This window comes from Chanos chanos, chromosome 8 (assembly GCF_902362185.1).
Source record: "Chanos chanos chromosome 8, fChaCha1.1, whole genome shotgun sequence".
NCBI lineage: Eukaryota > Metazoa > Chordata > Actinopteri > Gonorynchiformes > Chanidae > Chanos > Chanos chanos.
The window spans coordinates 4,165,001-4,170,855 of NC_044502.1; positions in this window are offsets into that span (position 1 = coordinate 4,165,001).

A 5,855-nucleotide genomic window follows, 5' to 3' on the forward strand; every position below is an offset into this window, starting at 1 on the left:
GAGTCTGGTATCACATAATCCTGGCAGTAAAACTCAGATAAGACAGGCAATGTGTGTGTGTCATCTGTTGCAGGGGGACAGAAGCTATGTGTGTAAGTGTATTTGATGGGGTAGAGCGTGTGTGTGTGTATGTGTTAGAGCATGCATGCGTGTGTGTGTATATATATATACACACACACACAAGAAAGAAAGAGAGAGAAAAAGAAAGAAAGAAAAAGAATTGTGTGATGTCAGAACATAAGTATGTGTGCAATGTGTGTGTGTGGGTGCCTATATGTGTGTGACAGAAAGAAAGAGAGAAAGAAAGAAAGAGAGAAAGAAAGAATTGTGTGATGTTATAACATATAGATTGGAGGGGTGGAAATAGTGTTTGTAAGGACTGTGGAGAAAAAGCTAAAAGGAGGAAGAGTCATAAAGGTGGACTCTGCTCTGATACTGAATTTAGAGATGGAGATGGAGAGAACGAGAGAGAGATGGAGAAAAACAGAGAGAGATGGAGAAAAACAGAGAGAGATGGAGAAAAACAGAGAGAGATGGAGAATGATAGAGCAGATGAGATCGATCTTGAACTAATGTCCCAGGTAATGTTATCAAAGCTGACAGAAAAGAAAACGACAAGATTTCCACTTTGAGGACTCCAAAAGAAAAAAAGAAAAAGTCTCCAAAAAGACTCTGAAATCAGCTCCTTCTTTCTTACCCCCTCTCTCCTCTTCTGCTCTTACTTCTCAGCCCATTTTCTTATTGAAATGGTCCCATTAGGTTAGTGAGAGTGGTGCTCAAATAGGTTTTGTCAAGTTGCCCCTGGGGACTGACTCTTGACCGACTCAGAGCAAAGTTTTTCATTAATCCTGAATTATTTCACAGTCTTCAAATTTGACTCACATAATGTGATTTTTTTTCTATTCTTTTGTTTTTGTTCTAAATTTGAATGTTTGAAGGATATTAGATTCAGGAATATGCACAGACACATTTCAAAGGACTGTTGGCAGCTTTGAGACTAAATGTTTCTCTATCTGTGTGTGTGTGTGTGTGTGTGTGTGTTCGTATGAGTGTGTGTGACAGTGTCATGTTTGCATTTTCTTTTTAAAGCTGTTCTGCACAGCTATAAGCACCACTGAATTTGTCCTGAGGCATTTTTTTCGTACAATGAATTTTAAATGCCACATTATTGCTCTGCAAGGTCTTTTGATTGTCTCTCATCCTACATAACATCTGCATTCACTCAAACAGTCTCCAGTATGAAACATATCAGTATTAAATGCTGCTGTCACTGAGGGAGTGTATAATTAATAAATCATATCTTTTGTTGTGTGAGAGAGTGCACATGAACCTAAGCATAATTGGATAAAGTGCTACATCCAGAGGAATGGGAGAGGAAGAGAAGGATGGTAAGAGATTAGAGAAAGAAAGATTAATGTCATGTTCAAAACTTGAGAATAAATTTAAATAAAATCGTTTTTAACGCGCTTGATATGCTCAGAGGAAATGAAAGAGGTTTTTTTTTATTTTATCTGATGCTCCTGTAAGAGCGTTTGGTAGATATTTAATTTGAGACGCTTTTTTTTCCCTTTGAATTTGGACTTCCTCTTTTTCTCTGTCTCTCTCTCTCTCTCTCTCTCTCTCTCTTTCTCTCTCTCTCTGTCTCTCTCTCTCTTTCTCTCTCTCTCTCTCTCTCTTTCTCTCTCTCTGTCTCTCTCTCTCTCTCTGTTTGGTGGAGTTGGCATGTGACTGAGAGAGACAGCTGTTTCTGCAGACTGAGTGAGTAAGTTTTCTCTCCCAGGAATTATGGGAAAGTACAGATTAAACAGTCATGTCAACACTACACTTTCACAGTTACCAAGGACGTTCCCAGATTAACCAGAGATTGAAATAACGGGACCAGAGCAGGTCGTAAAATCCACAGGAGATGAAGAGCACACTCAGGGACCGGTAGGGCTGTTTGACGTTAAAGAACCGTGGACGCTGTTCCACTCACACTGTTCCACTCAAACTGTTCCACTCACACTGTTCCACTCTCTGTTCCACTCACACTGTTCCACTCACACTTACAAAACACTGCACAGAGAGATGCCTGCGATACAATGGCAGTATACAGAACTTTCTTCTCTCTCCCTCTCTCTCTTTCTTTCTCTCTTTCTGCATCTATCTGTCTTTCTATCTTATCTGTCCAAACCCCTGTTAGTAAAGAAAGCAGGGAATTTCCAGTGGAGAGTTGTACATTGGGCTGTGGTCGTCTAGAACTGTGTGTGATTTCAATTCACCTGTGTCTGAAAAAAGATCCTGACTGTCAGCATTGTCCAAACTGTTGTCCAGTGTTTTACTCAGTCTTTCAGACGTATCCCACTGTTCTTTCTCTCTTTTCATCTCTTTTTGGGGAGGTTTTTACTTCAACTGTGTTTTTTTTGACGTAGTAAGTATTGCATGGGTACTTGTGCGATGACATGTGTTTGTGTGTGTGTGTGTGTGCATGTTTACCTGTTTGTATTAACAGTATACGGTAATATTATCAGAACAAAATGTCTGAGAAAAAAATTGATTATTATTCTTTCTCTCAATTCCAACTGTAAATGTCTCTGGTATAAACACAGGCACCTGTCAGTGAGGGCATGAACTATACACATCACTCCTGTATATTACACTGTCTATTACTATTCTCCTCACACCTACATTACACTGTTTATTACTATTCTCCTCACACCTATATTACACTGTTTATTACTATTCTCCTCACACCTATATTACACTGTTTATTACTGTTCTCCTCACACCTATATTGCACTGTTTATTACTATTCTCCTCACACCTATATTGCACTGTTTACTCCTGTTCTCCTCACACCTATATTACACTGTTTACTGTTCTCCTCACACCTATATTACACTGTTTACTCCTGTTCTCCTCACACCTATATTACACTGTTTATTACTATTCTCCTCACACCTATATTACACTGTTTATTACTATTCTCCTCACACCTATATTACACTGTTTACTCCTGTTCTCCTCACACCTATATTACACTGTTTATTACTGTTCTCCTCACACCTATATTACACTGTTTATTACTATTCTCCTCACACCTATGTTACACTGTTTACTCCTGTTCTCCTCACACCCATATTACACTCTTTACTCCTGTTCTCCTCACACCCATATTACACTGTTTATTACTGTTCTCCTCACACCTATGTTACACTGTTTACTCCTATTCTCCTCACACCTATATTACACTGTTTATTACTATTCTCCTCACACCTATATTACACTGTTTATTACTATTCTCCTCACACCTATATTACACTGTTTACTCCTATTCTCCTCACACCTATGTTACACTGTTTACTCCTATTCTCCTCACACCTATATTACACTGTTTACTCCTGTTCTCCTCACACCTATATTACACTGTTTACTCTTGTTCTCCTCACACTTGTATTACACTGTTTATTACTATTCTCCTCACACCTATATTACACTGTTTATTACTGTTCTCCTCACACCTATATTACACTGTTTACTCCTGTTCTCCTCACACCTATATTACACTGTTTACTCCTGTTCTCCTCACACCTATGTTACACTGTTTACTCCTGTTCTCCTCACACTTATATTACACTGTTTACTCCTGTTCTCCTCACACCTACATTACACTGTTTATTACTATTCTCCTCACACCTATATTACACTGTTTACTCCTGTTCTCCTCACACCTATATTACATTGTTTACTCCTATTCTCCTCACACCTATATTACACTGTTTATTACTGTTCTCCTCACACCCATATTACACTGTTTACTCCTGTTCTCCTCACACTTATATTACACTGTTTACTCCTGTTCTCCTCACACCTATATTACACTGTTTATTACTATTCTCCTCACACCTATATTACACTGTTTATTACTATTCTCCTCACACCTATATTACACTGTTTACTCCTGTTCTCCTCACACCTATATTACACTGTTTATTACTGTTCTCCTCACACCTATATTACACTGTTTATTACTATTCTCCTCACACCTATATTACACTGTTTATTACTGTTCTCCTCACACCTATATTACACTGTTTACTCCTATTCTCCTCACACCTATGTTACACTGTTTACTCCTGTTCTCCTCACACCCATATTACACTCTTTACTCCTGTTCTCCTCACACCCATATTACACTGTTTATTACTGTTCTCCTCACACCCATATTACACTGTTTACTCCTGTTCTCCTCACACTTATATTACACTGTTTACTCCTGTTCTCCTCACACCTATATTACACTGTTTATTACTATTCTCCTCACACCTATATTACACTGTTTATTACTATTCTCCTCACACCTATATTACACTGTTTATTACTATTCTCCTCACACCTATATTACACTGTTTATTACTATTCTCCTTACACCTATATTACACTGTTTACTCCTGTTCTCCTCACACCTATATTACACTGTTTATTACTATTCTCCTCACACCTATATTACACTGTTTATTACTATTCTCCTCACACCTATATTACACTGTTTATTACTATTCTCCTCACACCTATATTACACTGTTTATTACTATTCTCCTCACACCTATATTACACTGTTTATTACTATTCTCCTTACACCTATATTACACTGTTTACTCCTGTTCTCCTCACACCTATATTACACTGTTTATTACTATTCTCCTCACACCTATATTACACTGTTTATTACTATTCTCCTCACACCTATATTACACTGTTTATTACTATTCTCCTCACACCTATACTATACTGGTTATTACTATTCTTTTCAGACCTCAACAGAACAGAGTCAGCAAAGTGGCTGGGTATCAGTCAGCTTTCTAATGCTCTCTATCAGTCTTGCACACGCACACCGACACGTACACACACACACACACGCACACACGCTCGCGCGCACACACACACACACAAACACACGCACGCACACACACAGCTTTCTAATGCTCTCTATCAGTCTTGCACACCGACACGTACATACACACACACACGCTCGCGCGCACACACACACACGCAAACACATACACGCACACACACTCGCGCACACACACACACACACACACACACACACACATACTCACACACATGCTCACGCACACACACACACACACACACACACACACTCTATCTATCTTGCACACACACACACACATAAACACACAAACACATACACGCACGCGCACACACACACACACACACAAAAACACATACACGCACACATGCTCGCACACACACACACACACAAACACTCACACACGCTGTGCGCGTGCGCACACACACACACACACATAGGAGTGTATAACTCACTGCCACAACACAGTGTTAACAAATCACAAAGACTACATTTGGGCTTCAAAAGCACCTCCCTCTGCGAGGGAGAAGACAAGCTAAAAGTTTTAAAATATGGATGTCAGTGAATTCTGCTGTGGTTTAAAAAAAAAACAAAAAACAGCACGCTTAAGAAAACAGTCGAATACGCTGAAGAAATGGCACACATTTCTGAATGTAGCTGAGGGCGATGCTTTGTGTGAACCTTTCTCCGAGTTGCTCTGGCGGCTGGGACGTAAACTCGACCCTGTAGTAGTAGTAGTGAAGCTTCACACGCAGGGACGCCTGACTCCTCACCAGCCCGTCAGCAGCTCCAGTCTGCCTTAAGGCACACGGAGACACAGGCTTTTGTATGCGCGCACCGCCTGTGTGTGTGTGTGTGTGTGTGTGTTCGCTTGTATGTGTGTGTGAGTGTGTTCGTGTCCGTGTGTGCGTGTGTGCGCACACGTGTGTGCATGGTCGTGAGTGTACTTGTGCGTGTGTCTGTGTGTGAGTATATGTGTTCCTGC